The sequence below is a fragment of the Macaca fascicularis genome, chromosome 6, assembly GCF_037993035.2.
Source record: "Macaca fascicularis isolate 582-1 chromosome 6, T2T-MFA8v1.1".
NCBI classification, from domain to species: Eukaryota; Metazoa; Chordata; class Mammalia; order Primates; family Cercopithecidae; genus Macaca; species Macaca fascicularis.
In genome coordinates this window covers 46,229,873-46,248,081 of record NC_088380.1, presented here as the reverse complement: position 1 = coordinate 46,248,081, position 18,209 = coordinate 46,229,873, and the positions used below count along the sequence as shown (strand labels likewise).

Here is an 18,209-nt window from a genome sequence, read left to right as displayed (position 1 = left end):
GATGGCTGTAGATATGTGGTATTATTTCTGAGGACTCTGTTCTGATCCATTGGTCTATATCTCTGTTTTGGTACCGGTACCATGCTGTTTTGGTTACTATAATCTTGTAGTATAGTTTAAAGTCAGGTAGCGTGATGCCTCCAGCTTTGTTCTTTTGACTTAGGATTGTCTTGGAGATGCGGGCTCTTTTTTGGTTCCTTATGAACTTTAAAGCAGTTTTTTCCAATTCTGTGAAGAAACTCATTGGTAGCTTGATGGGGATGGCATTGAATCTATAAATAACCTTCGGCAGTATGGCCATTTTCACAATATTGATTTCTTCCTATCCATGAGCGTGGTATGTTCTTCCATTTGTTTGTGTCCTCTTTTATTTCACTGAGCAGTGGTTTGTAGTTCTCCTTGAAGAGGTCCTTTACATCTCTTGTAAGTTGGATTCCTCGGTATTTTATTCTCTTTGAAGCAATTGTGAATGGAAGTTCATTCCTGATTTGGCTGTTTGTCTGTTACTGGTGTATAAGAATGCTTGTGATTTTTGCACATTAATTTTGTATCCTGAGACTTTGCTGACGTTGCTTATCATCTTAAGGAGATTTTGGGCTGAGACAATGGGGTTTTCTAAATATACAGTCATGTCATCTGCAAAGAAGGACAATTTGACTTCTTCTTTTCCTAACTGAATGCCCTTGATTTCTTTCTCTTGCCTGATTGCCCTAGCCAGAACTTCCAACACTATGTTGAATAGGAGTGGTGAGAGAGGGCATTCCTGTCTTGTGCCAGTTTTCAAAGGGAATTTTTCCAGTTTTTGCCCATTCAGTATGATATTGGCTGTGGGTTTGTCATAAATAGCTCTTATTATTTTGAGGTACGTTCCATCAATACCGAATTTATTGAGCGTCTTTAGCATGAAGGGCTGTTGAATTTTGTCAAAAGTCTTTTCTGCATCTATTGAGATAATCATGTGGTTCTTGTCTTTGGTTCTATTTCTATGCTGGATTACGTTTATTGATTTGCGAATGTTGAACCAGCCTTGCATCCCAGGGATGAAGCCCACTTGATCATGGTGGATAAGCTTTTTGATGTGCTGCTGAATCCGGTTTGCCAGTATTTGATTGAGGATTTTTGCATCGATGTTCATCAGGGATATTGGTCTAAAATTCTCTTTTTTTGTTGTGTCTCTGCCAGGTTTTGGTATCAGGATGATGTTGGCCTCATAAAATGAGTTAGGGAGGATTCCCTCTTTTCCTATTGATTGGAATAGTTTCAGAAGGAATGGTACCAGCTCCTCCTTGTACCTCTGGTAGAATTCAGCTGTGAATCCATCTGGTCCTGGACTTTTTTTCGTTGGTAGGCTATTAATTACTACCTCAATTTCAGATCCTGTTATTGGTCTCTTCAGGGATTCAAATTCTTCCTGGTTTAGTCTTGGAAGAGCGTAAGTGTCCAGGAAATTATCCATTTCTTCTAGATTTTCTAGTTTATTTGCATAGAGGTGTTTATAGTATTCTTTGATGGTAGTTTGTATTTCTGTGGGGTCGGTGGTGATATCCCCTTTATCATTTTTTATTGTGTCTATTTGATTCTTCTCTCTTTTCTTCTTTATTAGTCTTGCTAGCGGTCTGTCAATTTTTTTGATCTTTTTAAAAAACCAACTCCTGGATTCATTGATTTTTTGGAGGGTTTTTTGTGTTTCTATCTCCTTCATTTCTGCTCTGATCTTAGTTATTTCTTGCTTCCTGCTAGCTTTTGAATGTGTTTGTTCTTGCTTCTCTAGTTCTTTTAATTGTGATGTTAGAGTGTGCATTTTAGATCTTTCCTGCTTTCTCTTGTGGGCATTTAGTGCTATAAATTTCCCTCTACACACTGCTTTAAATGTGTCCCAGAGATTCTGGTATGTTGTGTCTTTGTTCTCATTGGTTTCAAAGAACATCTTTATTTCTGCCTTCATTTCGTTATGTACCTAGAAGTCAGTCAGGAGCAGGTTGTTCAGTTTCCATGTAGTTGAGCGGTTTTGATTGAGTTTCTTAGTCCTGAGTTCTAGTTTGATTTTACTGTGGTCTGAGAGACAGTTTGTTATAATTTCTGTTCTTGTACATTTGCGGATGAGTGCTTTACTTCCAATTATGTGGTCAATTTTGGAATAAGTGGGATGTGGTGCTGAGAAGAATGTATATTCTGTTGATTTGGGGTGGAGAGTTCTATAGATGTCTATTAGGTCTGCTTGCTGCAGAGATGAGTTCAATTCCTGGATATCCTTGTTAACTTTCTGTCTCATTGATCTGTCTAATATTGACAGTGGAGTGTTGAAGTCTCCCATTATTATTGTATGGGAGTCTAAGTCTCTTTGTAAGTCTCTAAGGACTTTCTTTATGAATCTGGGTGCTCCTGTATTGGGTGCATATATATTTAGGATAGTTAGCTGTTCCTGTTGAATTGATCCCTTTACCATTATGTAATGGCCTTCTTTGTCTCTTTTGATCTTTGATGGTTTAAAGTCTGTTTTATCAGAGAGTAGCATTGCAACCCCTGCTTTTTTTTTGTTCTCCATTTGCTTGGTAAATCTTCCTCCATCCCTTTATTTTGAGCCTATGTGTGTCTCTGCATGTGAGATGGGTCTCCTGAATACAGCAGACTGATGGGTCTTGACTCTTTATCCAGTTTGCCAGTCTGTGTCTTTTAATTGGAGCATTTAGTCCATTTACATTTAAGGTTAATATTGTTATGTGTGAACTTGATCCTGCCATTATGATATTAACTGGTTATTTTGCTCGTTAGTTGATGCAGTTTCTTCCTAGCCTCGATGGTCTTTACATTTTGGCATGTTTTTGCAATGGCTGGTACCGGTTGTTCCTTTCCATGTTGAGTGCTTCTTTCAGGGTCCGTTGTAAGGCAGGCCTAGTGGTGACAAAATCTCTAAGCATTTTCTTATCTATAAAGGATTTTATTTCTCCTTCACTTATGAAACTTAGTTTGTCTGGATATGAAATTCTGGGTTTAAAATTCCTTTCTTTAAAAATGTTGAATATTGGCCCCCACTCTCTTCTGGCTTGTAGAGTTTCTGCCAAGAGATCTGCTGTTAGTCTGATGGGCTTCCCTTTGTGGGTAACCCGACCTTTCTCTCTGGCTTCCCTTAAGATCTTTTCCTTCATTTCAACTTTGGTGAATCTGGCAATTATGTGTCTTGGAGTTGCTCTTCTCGAGGAGTATCTTTGAGGTGTTCTCTGTATTTCCTGGATTTGAATGTTGGCCTGCCCTACTAGGTTGGGGAAGTTCTCCTGGATGATATCCTGAAGAGTGTTTTCCAAGTTGGTTCCATTTTCCCTCTCACTTTCAGGCACTCCAATCAGACGTAGATTTGGTCTTTTTACATAATCCCATACTTCTTGCAGGCTTTGTTCATTTCTTTTTCTTCTTTTTTCTTTTGGTTTCTCTTCTCGCTTCATTTCATTCATTTGATCCTCAATCGCTGATACTCTTTCTTCCAGTTGATCGGGTCGGTTACTGAAGCTTGTGCATTTGTCACGTATTTCTCGTGTCATGGTTTTCATCTCTTTCAGTTCGTTTATGACCTTCTCTGCATTAATTACTCTAGCTATCAATTCTTCCACTTTTTTTTCAAGATTTTTAGTTTCTTAGTGCCTGGTACGTAATTCCTCCTTTAGCTCTGAGAAATTTGATGGACTGAAGCCTTCTTCTCTCATCTCATCAAAGTCATTCTCCATCCAGCTTTGATCCGTTGCTGGCGATGAGCTGCACTCCATTGTCGGGGGAGATGCGCTCTTATTTTTTGAATTTCCAGCTTTTTTACTCTGCTTTTTCCCCATCTTTGTGGTTTTATCTGCCTGTGGTCTTTTATGATAGTGACTTACTGATGGTTTTTGCTGTAGGTGTCCTTCCTGTTTGATAGTTTTCCTTCTAACAGTCAGGACCCTCAGCTGTAGGTCTGTTGGAGATTGCTTGAGGTCCACTCCAGACCCTGTTTGCCTGGGTGTCAGCAGCAGAGGCTGCAGAAGATAGAATATTGTTGAACATAGAGTGTACCTGTCTGATTCTTGCTTTGGAGGTTTCCTCTCAGGGGTGTACTCCACCCTGTGAGATGTGGGGTGTCAGACTCCCCCTAGTGGGCGATGTCTCCTAGTTAGGCTACTCAGGGGTCAGGGACCCACTTAAGCAGGCAGTCTGTCCGTTCTCAGATCTGAACCTCCGTGTTGGGAGATCCACTGCTCTCTTCAAAGCTGTCAGACAGAGTCGTTTGCGTCTGCAGAGGTTTCTGCTGCTTTTGTTGTTGTTTAGCTATGCCTTGTCCCCAGAGGTGGAGTCTACAGAGACAGGCAGGTTTCCTTGAGCTGCTGTGAGCTTCACCCAGTTCGAGCTTCCCAGCAGCTTTGTTTACCTACTTAAGCCTCAGCAATGGCTGGCGACCCTCCCCCAGCCTCCCTGCTGCCTTGTGGTTAGATCACAGACTGCTGTGCTAGCAATGAGAGAGGCTCCGTGTGCATGGGACCCTCCTAGCCAGGTGTGGGATATAATCTCCTGGTGTGCCTGTTTGCTTAAAGCGCAGTATTCAGGTGGGAGTTGTCCGATTTTTCAGGTGTTGTGTGTCTCAGTTCCCCTGGCTAGGAATAGGGATTCCCTTCGCCCTTGCGCTTCCCAGGTGAGGGGATGCTTCCCCCTGCTTCACCTCTCCCTGGTCGGGCTGCAGCAGCTGACCAGCACCAATTGTCCAGCACTCCCTAGTGAGATGAACCCAGTACCTCAGCTGAGAATGCAGAAATCACCGGTCTCTCGCTCGCGCTGTGTCACCCGCGCTGGGATTTGGAGACTGGAGCTGTTCCTATTCGGTCATCTTGCTCCGCCACCCACCGAATACTAAGTTGTTTTATAGCAATTGAGAACATGGCTATTGTCTGAAAAACTCCTATATTTTCGTAGTAGCTTGACAACCAAGTTGAAACATAATAAGAGAGCTCTAAAGCTTAATCACCATACTAATGTTAATTGTATTTATTCCTAAGATTTCATCAAGTTTTAATTCCGAGTATTCTAGGATGTTTGAGTTTATAACTTGCAGACATTTATATTGAGCCTAGTCATGATTTTCTTTCAATGCATGTTTTAAAATTCAGTGTAAATTTGTTAATGTCATCAGCCACTGCTAATTTTTTCCTAAACCTATAGTACATCTGACACTGTACTAGTACTTAAAACGTTTCAACTCTTTACTTTTCTTGGAACTTCTTGGAATTACAGTTTTCAGTGTGATGGGGATTGTAAGTCTTAAGTACCTTTAGTTTTTTTTTTAAGTCTGATATATAATTTTTACTCAAAGAATGAATAGTATAGGAAACTAATAGATTTCCCTTGGATATTTTTTTTGCAGCAAACAATTATGAGACTGGGAGCTTCTACCTACCAGGACCAGCATGGGTCTCTGGAGAGAGGTTATAGGCCAGAGAATAACCCTTGAACTCTGATCTCATGAGAAGCCACTAGGTGACCTCAGGGGCTCCTGATGGTTGAAAGTATGTCCACAAGAATTCTTACTATGTCCCTATGTGGCTTATTTCTTGAAAGCAGCTGAGGTTTGTAGGACGAGTGAGACCAGCCTGACTTCCATGGCTCTTCCTTTTACTCTTACTATTCTGATCAAACTAAGTCCTCACTTTACATTCAAGGTTGTGTGGAATATGTCATGTTTTTTTATAGCTGTAATCTAGCCAAGTTTTAGATATTTACCTTTATAAATCTTCTCTTACACATTAGGCTTTCCATTTCCTTAATCATTCCCACCCTTCCCCATTTTTTCTTTTCCAATTTGTCTGCATTTTCATGATACCGAGGTGCTCCAAACAATCAAATATTCAAGGAACAGACACATATAGACTGAGACTACGATGCAGTGTCTTTATTTATTAAAGCTGTGCTATTTATCCACTCATTTATTCAATAGATTTTTAGGGAGTTCACTGTAGTTGCAGACACTGTGTTAGATAGACAATGGTGATATAATATAATGGAAAGTAGAGATAGATGTGATCCCTGGCCGTTTTACATTTAGTGTAGTTGGAGAAATAGACCTTTAAAAACAATTGTCCACATACATACAAAAATACAAAATATTTTATGTACATGAAGGAAAAGACATGATTCCGGGAATGTATTACTAGGCTACCTGACCAACTCTGAGAGTAATTTCTTCATTCAGTGTATGAATGCTTATTTGAGTTTATTATGTACATATTGTGGTTGTGGCCTTTCTTTATGTGTAACAGAAGAATGACATGGTTGTTGCCTAATATAGAAGTATCAAGGGGTGGCTTATGAGAATTTATGCCCACACAAATGTTTTTATAATCTTATATGAAGTATGAATAAATATCTTTAGGACACATTGTTATGTTTTATTCACTAGTAATTTAAACTCTAAGCAAAAACAGCATGCTAGCTAAGGAAACAGTTTTACTTCAAATCCTCCTAAACTATATTTTTATATTCCCGGTTTGCCACCCCCTCATTTTCACCTAAATAGATATTTTAGAGGCACCACTGCTTATCCTGGGATTAGATTTAACACATTCTAAGATTCATAGGCTACACAAGTTCAGCGGAAAGAGTACAATGACTGTGGCTCAGAGACCATGGGATTATGCTGGAGGAGTTGGTAAGCTCAGCTGGGCATACAGAATGTCAGGAAGAGAAGTTGAGGGGAGAGTATTGTGAGTACTTACAGGTAGCGGTTCTGCAGAATACATTTTAAAAAAGAGGTGTGACGGCTGAGTAAATACGCTAGCCTGTCTAAACCTCCTTGATCAGGTTGGGGATTTGTGAGAGAAAAGGTCAGAGAAATTAGAGAGATTGGGTAGAAATGTAAATTAAGACATTTACATCAATTTTAAATTGCCAAGAGTTTTGGCACAGTTTAATTCTCATAAACATATTCTATAGGTTGATATTTCTCTTTTAATCTTTTCTGTTATTATGTGACATCATATGGGTTTTGAAATAATCACTTTTGATTTAGTAATCTGCAAACACAACAAAATTATTATTTTAAGAATTGCTATTTTTGATGCATATATAAAATCAGTTCTTGAGTCTTTACGTTTTTTTCCCAATTATCTCTCTGTTAGCAAAAAATGTCTGAGATTTTATTTCTTCACAAGTTTTCTATTTTTCTTGTTTGCTTTTTAAGCTGTTGAGGAAACCAGATACACAGCCTGCCACTTAAATTACCCAAAGGTAGAAACCATACCTTCAAAAAGTGAACCAAAATGTGCAAATTACAAAAACTTTTTCAAGAACTTAGTAAATGTATAAATAATTTAAAAATTTCCTCTCAGTTACTGGCCTACATAAAAAAGGAAGTGCAACTTCTACCTACTAATGGGATTCTGTTATCTATTGAGCAACATCATATCATCTATATGTGTATTTTCTATTGACGCAAGAAAGATTTAATAAGTACCACTAAATGATGAAGGAAAGGATGAAAGAAGATAGGACAAAAACATTTCTTGTTATACCTATGCAGAAACATACATACATGAGTTCTTTGTGGGTAATGTAGTGAATTGGAGTGGATATTCATTTGATTCATTTGTAAGTGATGGAAAATTTCTCACTATTCTGACAGTTCTGCTTAAAGTATGCTGTAGGATTGGTGTGAATTGCTCAGAGAATTAAAGAAACTCAGTCTTTACTCCTTTAATATTCCATAGCAAATGTTGCTCTGCCCACACACCCTCGATATTTGTTACAGACCTGGAAACATATGCTCCTGTTAGAATCATTTTCTTCCTTGTCACATCACCCATTCGCTCCATGAGATAATACACAGCTGCCAGTGGGTGAAAACCTCAATGCAGTATAATATCAAATAGCATCTTTAAACATACAGTTTTAGGGAAAAGAACATATACTTATTGTCATTAATGGCATTCTTATTTATCCCTGTAGGACACTAAATATGTAGAAATGAATAGTATTTAACTTCAAAAATTTGTTGTTAAAATAAGTAGATTTGATTATTTTAGAAAATCATTTTGAAGGAAAAAGATATTATGAAATTTATAATCATAAACAGAACTTAACACTTTTTAAATTGAGATTTTATTTGATCACATTCTTGGCTGTCTTTGATCATGAGCCTACATTTTAATTTGGAAAACAAAGACTTGAAAATATATTAGGAGCAAACATTTGGGATACCCTTGGATTTATTTTATATTATAACATCTAAAGCATTAGCTGAAAAAGTAAATATGCCACTAGACCTTTTAACTTTTCATGCAATTTAATCCCTTTATCTCTACCTTGTTTCTAGTTCTCTTGATATTCTTCCTGGCAACCTATGGACTAGCACTATGTTTACGGCTTGATGAATGTTTGTGGTGTTGTCATGTACACAGAAGACTTGACCGTTCTCCTTTGTGTCTTTTAGGACTGTTCTTTATAAAGCCTAACCTAGAACTTGTACTATTTTATAAGACATTATGGATTTGTTCTTGTTTTCTTGAGGATTAGGCTGTATCTAGTTCTCTTTGGAGGAATAGTGCCAAGCCTAGGAAGCAGCACATATTTGTTGACAAATTAATATTTGTGCCATGATAAATATGCAACCCCAGGAACTCCGTAGCAAATGCTGTCTTTAAATTTCTTTAATACCAGAACTTACTTAAAAGATGACCAACTGATTTTTGGAAACCCAGAGTACCTATGGTGTGCAATTTATGAACATGTCTTAAATTCTTTTTTAGTCATATTTAACTGCTTCATATTAGGCATATTAGGTCTTCATTTTTTGGGGGGTCCTTGAGGGAAGTATTTGCATATAGTATGTGTATGCATTTCTCACAGTACTTAGAACAATACCTGCTGTGTACATATTTTTTGAAATTATTATAATGTAACTATTTGGAGAGAGTATTTTTTTTTTTTTTTTTTTTTTTTTTTTTTTTTTGAGACGGAGTCTTGCTCTGTCACCCAGGCTGGAGTGCAGTGGCCGGATCTCAGCTCACTGCAAGCTCCGCCTCCCGGGTTTACGCCATTCTCCTGCCTCAGCCTCCCGAGTAGCTGGGACTACAGGCGCCCGCCACCTCGCCCGGCTATTTTTTTGTATTTTTTAGTAGAGACGGGGTTTCACCGTGTTAGCCGGGATCGTCTCTCGATCTCCTGACCTCGTGATCCGCCCGTCTCGGCCTCCCAAAGTGCTGGGATTACAGGCTTGAGCCACCGCGCCCGGCCTGGAGAGAGTATTTGATACTACATTTGACTCTTGCTTCCCAAGTGTTTTTTGTATTTAGAGCATCTGAACTGACTTTGCTCAATGCACTGGTGAGATATCTTTGTGGACTAAGGCAGAAATAATTCAGAAATCCCTTTTGAAACAGGAGATCTCCTAACTCCTCTGTTTAGAAGTTGTGTGCTACTATATGGGCATAAGGACAGGGGAGCTATCACTTTGAGCCTCTGGGAATGTAGGTAAACTCTCAGTGGCTTCTATATCAAAAGACATAGAAACCAAAGGCCAGACATTGAGCTGTACCTATAGCATCGTAGCCCATTCCCCTTCTCTTGTGAAAACAGTTACGTAAACTACCTGCTCAGATAGGTGACTGATAAGAATAGGTGGTGGGTCACGTGGTGGCTGGGCCGGGGAAATGGCAGCTTCAGGAGAGAGCGGGACTTCGGGCAGCGGAGGCAGCACGGAGGAAGCCTTTATGACCTTCTACAGTGAGGTGAAACAAATAGAGAAAAGAGACTCGGTTCTAACATCGAAAAATCAGATTGAAAGACTGACCCGTCCTGGTTCCTCTTACTTCAATTTGAACCCATTTGAGGTTCTTCAGATAGATCCTGAAGTTGCAGATGAGGAAATAAAAAAGAGGTTTCGGCAGTTATCCATCTTGGTGCATCCTTGTCAGGATTTTTGTCAAAATCAAGATGATGCTGACAGAGCACAAAAGGCTTTTGAAGCTGTGGACAAAGCTTACAAGTTGCTACTGGATCAGGAGCAAAAGAAGAGGGTCCTGGATGTAATTCAGGCAGGAAAAGAATACGTGGAACACACTGTGAAAGAGCGAAAAAAAACAGTTAAAGAAGGAAGGAAAACCTACAATTGTAGAGGAGGATGATTCTGAACTGTTCAAACAAGCTGTATATAAACAAACAATGAAACTCTTTGCTGAGCTGGAAATTAAAAGGAAAGAGAGAGAAGCCAAAGAGATGCATGAAAGGAAACGACAAAGGGAAGAAGAGATTGAAGCTCAAGAAAAAGCCAAACGGGAAAGAGAATGGCAGAAAAACTTTGAGGAAAGTCGAGATGGTCGTATGGACAGCTGGCGAAACTTCCAAGCCAATACAAAGGGGAAGAAAGATAAGAAAAATCGGACCTTCCTGAGACCACCAAAAGTAAAAATGGAGCAGCGTGAGTGACCACCCAGGTCACAGGCACAGAACCTTCCCCCTGCTCTCTCCCTTCCTGCTTCGAAGGACTCATTCTTTCCTCCCACTTCCACCCCAACATAGAGTAGAATTTGCTTTTTAGTCCATTTTGTTTTCAATACAATTTAATATTGATGAGAGTAATTCTTTTGTACATTGAAATGAGGGGCTTGGTTTAAAAAAAGACCTTCCCCTCTCCCTGCCCCTAGAACAACCAGGATTGGAAGGTGCCACCATTGGTGCTGCCTTCTCTTCCCACAGCCTGTAACTCAGTGTTTTGTACTTCACTGAATTGTGATGGTTAGAAACTTCGTGGATAGTTTGTGGAAATCATCCGATTAAACATATTGCTTAAAATGGTGTTGCTGTGACTTCAGAGACAAGCCTGGAAGGGGCACCTTAGGAAGTCCCTTCGCTTCAGTTGCTCGCTTCTGGGTGTGCTCCCTTCGAAGGCCCAGATGAGACAGGGAACACTTGTGGGCACACAGAGCGGCATCTGATGCCCTGATGCCCTGCAGTGTTTGGCATGTGCCCCCGTCTACTGACCAATCAGTGTGGCATGAGGTCCACGCCACCCAAACCTTTCACTTTCCAAAGAGCTAGCCGTCCTCCACCCAGTACCATGTCCTAGCCTGTCTGCATTTGTTAGTGGTAATATTCTTTATGTATAATAAATTTTTATACCCCCCCCCCCAAAAAAAAAGAATAGGTGGTGGAAGTATTGTCATTGCTTCTCTACTAAGTGTACGATTTTTTAAAAGACTTCTCTTAAATTCTTAAATTATTTATCTGAATATGTTGGAAAGAGTGCAAGTACAGCAATTGGTCTTGGGTTCAAAATCAACTTGCATAATTTTCTGCTTACAAGAATTTAAGAAACATCCTTAATTAGATGGTTTTGATTTTCCTCTTTTCAAACTTAGACAAGGTTGCGTACCTCTTTGGTTCTTCGAGTATCAAACAAGACCATGTCTTTAAAGTGTCTATTAGCTAATAAATATTTTATTTATTAGTTGACACTTTATTTAATATTTAATACTTTATTTCCCTAATGCTGCCTCCTTAATATTCAGTAATATAAATTGTTCTATCTAGAAATCAGGATCATTAACACATTCCAAAGCTTCCATAAAATATGGACATTTTAAAGACTGAAGGACACAATTACGTGTTTGATTTTGTACTGTCCATCACACCTGCAAACTGGAAAAATAATCCCAATGATATGTATGGCATTGGCAGCTTACATATTAATAAAGAGGATAAAGATTCTTTGACATCTGTAGAGTAACAAGAAACACAGGGAGGTGACTTATATTATCAGCAAGAGGAAAAATAAACTGGATGATTTGAAAATATGCAATGTGGTGGGAGGATTACAATAGCAATGAGGGAAGAATCCATCGGAAATTAAAACTCCAAACTTGAATAAACTTTAACTTAGCCATGTAATTAGACAGAAAATAATTCAATCACTATTTTCTTTTCATAATTTCACAGTGGTTGGATGAAAGTATATCAGCAAATATAAAGCTGTGTGTCACAGTCATTCAGTTGACTGTGTGACTTTTGAATGAAGACATTCAAAATAAAATATCTTCAATATGTATGTCATGGGCCTGTCTTATCAGTAAGATAACCAACTGTCAATATTATTTTTGTCCTTCTTTAGAAACAGCTAAAACATAGACCTCAGTTCACTGAATTGTATACAAGAGTGAATGGTACTTGAATACATTTTTGTTGAGAATGACATGACCACTGACAGTATTTTTGCTTTCCTTAGAGGAATAAATTGTTAAGACTTAGAAGCAGGAAATGAAATTTAAAAACCACTCAATTGTCCATCAAATGAAAATACTTAGAAATTAAGGAGTAGTTTTAGATTAAACTTCTTGAAGAGGTCTAAATTTAAACACCGGGAGCTATTTTATACATTATTTCTAAATAATTTAAATTAAGGATTTTTTAAATGGAAAATCTACATGACATTATAAAGACAGAATGCTGCAGGATGGATGTTCTTAATACCCAGGCAGTTCTGCTCCAGTCTGTATCCTTTAATAAAAGATATAGACTTACAGAAATATAATTTATGGGTTATATTTAGGGGGGAACAGATGTTTGGATTCTGCAAAGTGAAACTTGTGGCCTTCATTTGAAATGATTTTGAGTGATACAATGTAAGTCCTGTTGAATGATATCTTTGTTCCTGTTGTCTAAAGCAAGAAGATTAAAACAGTTTAAAAACATGCATCATAATTCTACCATTTGAGGAGAAATAAAGGCTTATACCTGATTAATTTTGAAATCATCCAGAAGAACAAATGATCATATTTATTTTTAACTGGAATTGTGTAACGCTTTTATAAACCCGCATTAACACAGATACTAATTTGGAATTTGATCATTGGGAAATCAGCAGTATGTATACCATTTGCTAGGCAATTTAAAGATGATTGGCATTTAATTTGGCTAGAAATAAGGGCTAAAGCAGTATTTTTGGAGACTATTTATTAAGCAGTCTTTATCAAATTATTGTTGACATCATATTATGGCAGAGTATTCATTGTTCAGTAGTAGATGTGCTCAGATGCTGAAAATCACGTAGAGAAATTAGGATAGGCATTTGGGACAAGAGGAGATCAACTCCAACTGGGATGGAGATCAGTTGAAAGGGAGTTCTGTGAAGGAACTGGAATTTATTCGACTGTTGAAGTAATATCAGGCAATGTAGAGGTTGAGTTTGGGTTTAGGAAAAGGAAATCCCAGTTGTCATTTTGGGGTGGGGGATGGCAAAGATGATGACTCTGAAAAAGGGTCTTTTAAATTTAGCTTGGGACTTTGTATGTGAAAAAATGCAAGATACCGAATTGGGACATACTTAAGAGGATTTTAATGGTTACATTTCATTTTGTAAGCAATAGGAAATTCTAGTGGATATAAATAGGAGGCAATTTACTAGGGCAGATAGAAACAGGAAAATTACAAAACATAATGATACAAGAACTCCATCCAGGATGATGACAATGGGACAAAATGAAAAGCTGAATTTGAAAACTTGTATTAGGGGAGATATAGAGCTGGGCAGGTAATCAAATGCCAGAGCTGGGCAGAGAGAGGAGTCAGGGACAATTCTGAAGTTTTATGCATAGTGGATGGATGAAAGAAAAAAAGCTATATTATAATGAACAGAAATAAAAATATCAGGTGAATTATTTTGAGACTAAAAGATTAATTAGTCTAAATTTAAGTCTAGTGGGATGACTGTTCTATCGGGAAATTTGGAAGCCACTAACTATACAATGCCTAACTTCATCATAGAGGTTAAAGCCAGTGATCGATTTGAAAACCATTTACATTAACATATTAGTTAAACATGTGCAAGTTGGTGAACATGAAGGAGGGAGTGAATAGAAGGAAGAAGTTAAGTAGAATTGAGTCATGTAGAATGCCCGCATTGTTAATGTGTAGGAGTCAGATAAGAATTGAGAAAAATGAATTCATGCTAATACAGAAATATGAGTGAGGAATTATTATAATGTAGAATCATAGAAATCAAAAATTTGAGAGAGTTTCAAGTAGGAGAGGTGAGCAGCTATAGTTGTAAAATTCCACAAAGAAGAGTATGTGAAGCAATATAAGATTTTTAATATTGACAAAAGGTTAACACACAATAAAAAATACAGTTTCAGGAGAAGGGGGAAATAGACAAAACATGTTTACTTTTGCTTGGATTGGTACACAACTTAATACTTTCATAGGTTTTAAATTTCTATTTCATTAGCTTAATTTAATAAACCATTTTCATGAGTAACTAAAACAATGCACCACCCACACATCTCATGTTCTCATTGGATAAATTGCTAGTTTATTGGAAGGCATCTAAATGCCTTTAGATATAGTCTAACTTTTTTTATTCATAACTTAGGCTGAACTTTCCCTTAAATAGGATCATTTTGCAAGGGTTTGCTATGTTAAGAAAGTGAGCATATTTCCATTCCAAATTGCCTATGTTTGAGTTGTCTGTATTTTTAAAATATATTTTCTTCCCTCCCTCCATGGATAATAAATCTGTCCTTGTGAGACATCAAGGCATTAGACCAAGTAGCAGACCTGGCCAATGAAACTTTTTTGCAAAGTTTCTAAATACCTATCTTTTACAAAATATCTATCCCTGTGTGAATCTTAGTATTAAGAGGACTGGGAAGAGGACCTTGCATTTAAGAGAAGGTACTTTATGCTAGTTTTCAAAACATGTGTACCCAATCATCAGGCTATTAGATTTTAAACATTGAATCAGTTTAAAATAAAATTTGGGACATTATTTTGAGGACTATTGTTGTTATAAAAATTAAATCCAGCTGGGTATTTATTTGCTTATTTATTTATTTATGCAGATTGATAAATAAGTTGTTACAAACATGTGCTCAATTCATGTTTCATATTTATAAAATAATTGATATCAAGAGGCCATTCTTCTAAATACAATGGTCCAAACTGTTTTACTGCAGCTAATGATGTTTATTAATCTCTCAGAGTACCACTAATTTTCAAACCCATGACAGTTCACAGAAGCAGCACACTATGGCTGTATATCAGCCAAAGAAGTGCTATATTTCATGAGAAGTTATCAAAAGTGTTTATCTTTTGGGAATTCTATTTCTTTCTTTTAGAAGTGAATCTTAAGTGTGAGTTGATGGGACAGGTTTATGACATCATTTGACTTTGACTTTGTAGATAAAATAGGAGCGTCTGTAAATCTGGTACCATGTCAGGAAATTAACTGGAAATCTTTTTATTAGATTCTGCTTAATGACAAATATTTATTTCTTCACAGAGAAGGGAGAAAAGAATTTTTCATTCAATATTTAGAGAGAATATTGTAAATACAAGCACCTTTAGTAGTAGTAAAATATGGTGATTATTTAAATCTCATTAAAGCTTTAGGTTAGAAATGTCTGACATCAGGCTGTTTCAAGTAGAGCAGATAACGTAAGCAATTGGGGCTGGGGAACCTTAAGAAGAGTGGGAAGTTCTTGTTAGGAAAAAGGAGGAGTTCTCCTTATCACTAAGCCTTAGAGGGCTGCATGTGGGTAGAGAAAAAAATGTATGACTGAATTTGAAATTCTTCTTGATTTAATATCATGGACTAATCTTTACAATGCCACTTTCTTCTAAAAATCTGTAGGGAGTGTATCACGCTACATAAAAAATAAGTGGCCTATGAAAATTATTTTATTAGTAGTTAATAATTATACTTATTAGTGATAATATATTATTTTATTTAGCTTGTTTTGTATATTTCCAGTAAAAAAGGTAAAATAGTTACCTAGATTATGACTTTGCTGTACTTATCATTAGTTTTCCAGTGAGTGTCCTCTCTGCTTTGCTGGTATTTCAGAGAAAGGAAGTTTCTACATAACAGTTTCTTTCTCCACTCCCTTCAGTTGATGGGGATTTATTATAAGGAAGGAGAAATAAGTAAAGAGTCGTATCATTGTTGATGTCAGGCTTTGCGGAGAACTGGCACCTTATTCAGGATACCACAGAGATTCTAGTGTAAGATAGAGCTCTGAAGCTATCATTTTTGGGTCATGGCTTCTCTTCATACAGGTTCTATATGCTACACTTTGCATACACTATTTCTTGTAGTCCTCACACAGGGTAACTCTAAGGGTAGTAGACAAAATGGAAGTTTATGGCAACTAAATATCTTGCTCCAAATCATCCAGTTCGTGAAGCTAGGATTTTAACTCTGGTCTGCCCTCAAAGTCCATCCAAGTTCTTTTACAAATATCTGGGACAGGATGAACATGTAGGGGACTACGTGCTCACAAACCAGACGTTCCCGGTAAGTCCTGCTCTTGCAAACGAAGCAGGGTGTTCCCGATAAGTCCTGCTCTTGCAAATGAAGCAGGGCGTTCCTTCCCTGCAAACAGGGAGGACAAAGGAGCCAGCTGCAAACAGCAGACCCTGGGGGCTTGTTTATGTGTAAACATCTTGAAAATCCAGAAAGTCAGGGAAAGGTCAGAAAAACAAATGTGTCTTGTGACTTGGCAACATTCCACAAATGACTGTATAAAATAAAGGAGAGTGCGCCATTCGGGGCGGCCGCCATGTTTGTCTTGTCTTGTGTTGTCTTGTGTGTTCATTCCTTTGTTTAGGAAACACGCGGACCCCAACAGAACAGAAGTAGATAGATTATATGATATGTAAAATTGTCTCAAATACACAACTCTTTTTTTTTTTTTTAGATATCTAACCTAAGAGCATATTTCTAACCTGTTTCCTATTTTATTTATTTTAATGTATTCTGTTGTAAAAATGAAAATCCTCAATAAGTAAAATCCAGATCTATATGCAGGACAAATTAAGAAATCATTGTTTACTTTGTTAATGGCTCTTTGGCTTATTATAAAAGGTTTTCTTTAAATATCCCGCATTAAAGTGTATGTTTTCATTAAAAATCCAATTAATAAATATTCTTAATTTGCTGTCTTAGATGCTATCTGTCTTATAGCAGAAAATAAATAGAAGAGAAGAAACAGTTTTGAATTTTAAATAACTTAAATCAGTAATGATGGAAAAAACACATACAAATAAAAAATAAATTAGGAAGCATGTTGAAAATATATGCTGCTCTGGAGGTTGTAAAAAAAAAAAAACTAACAAATGAGGGGAAAGAAGGATGAATAAAAAATGCACATGTGATTTTTAGGGCAGTGAAACTACTCATATGTATACATGTCACTATGTATTTGCCCAAACCATAGAATGTACACCAACAGTGAATCCTAACATAAACTGTGGGCTCTGGGTGATAATAAGGTATCAGTGTAAGTTCATCATTTGTAACAATTTTTTTTATGGTGGGGGATGTTGATATTTGGGAGGGACTATACATGTCTAGGGGCAGGGGCTATATGAGAAATCTCTGTACACTCAGCTCAAGTTTTCCATGAACCTAAAACTATTCTGAAAATAAAGTCTACTAAAACAAAATAATAATAATAAAAAAACTCACAAAAAATCTAAGAAACTCATTGCCAGAATGGGATTTGAGGGAGAAGTAGAATGCTGTTAGGTAGAAAGATAGCTGGGATGGAAGTAATCATATCTCCTGTATGTGTACCCAGATAGGCATGAGGGCAAAGCATGAGCAAGTGCCCTCTTGCCTGAGATATGGGATGTTTGTCCTCAATTTTTAAAAGAGGGGGCTGGAAAGGCAGGAGGAGGTGATATCACGGAGTGCTTTGACAAACAGACTAAGTTGTTTTCATTTAATTGAGAGAGTCATTGCTGTTTGTTGACCTAGCAAATTGATTGTTAGGTAAGTTGCTTCGGGAGTGGTGAGACTTGATTAGAAAGAATAGACAGGAGACTCATGAGGAATTTTAAGTGAAAGGTGGCTCTGCCCAGACCTGAGAAATAATAATGGGAATGGAAGGAGGTGAGAGATAGGAAAGATGATATGGTAATAAAATGTGCAATACATAGAAACTGAGAGTTAAGGAAAAGAAGGAGCTTGGGTATCTCAGACAAATTTTGAGAGTAAAGAGCTAGAAAGAAAGACTCATGGGCAATTAGGTAAGAGATTTTCATGAAGTCAATTTTTAAGAACCCATTTTTTGTTTTAAAGAAGGTATATTGATTGCACTTCCAGAATAGGTGATGATTGTAATTTTTTTGTTACCTAAGGAATGAATCCATGCTAACTAAAGACAATATTATGTAAGCATATAAAAGCACCTGTGGTTTTGTCTGCA

The 18,209-nt window shown here is 37.3% G+C and overlaps 1 protein-coding gene and 1 pseudogene across 2 annotated transcripts in view; both read left to right on the top strand.

Annotated features, from left to right (window-relative positions):
- HCN1 (hyperpolarization activated cyclic nucleotide gated potassium channel 1) overlaps positions 1-18,209 on the top strand; it is a 439,910-nt gene that overhangs the window by 34,061 nt on the left and 387,640 nt on the right. The window lies entirely within an intron of this gene.
- Positions 9,627-11,126, top strand: LOC102144809 (dnaJ homolog subfamily C member 8 pseudogene; annotated as a pseudogene).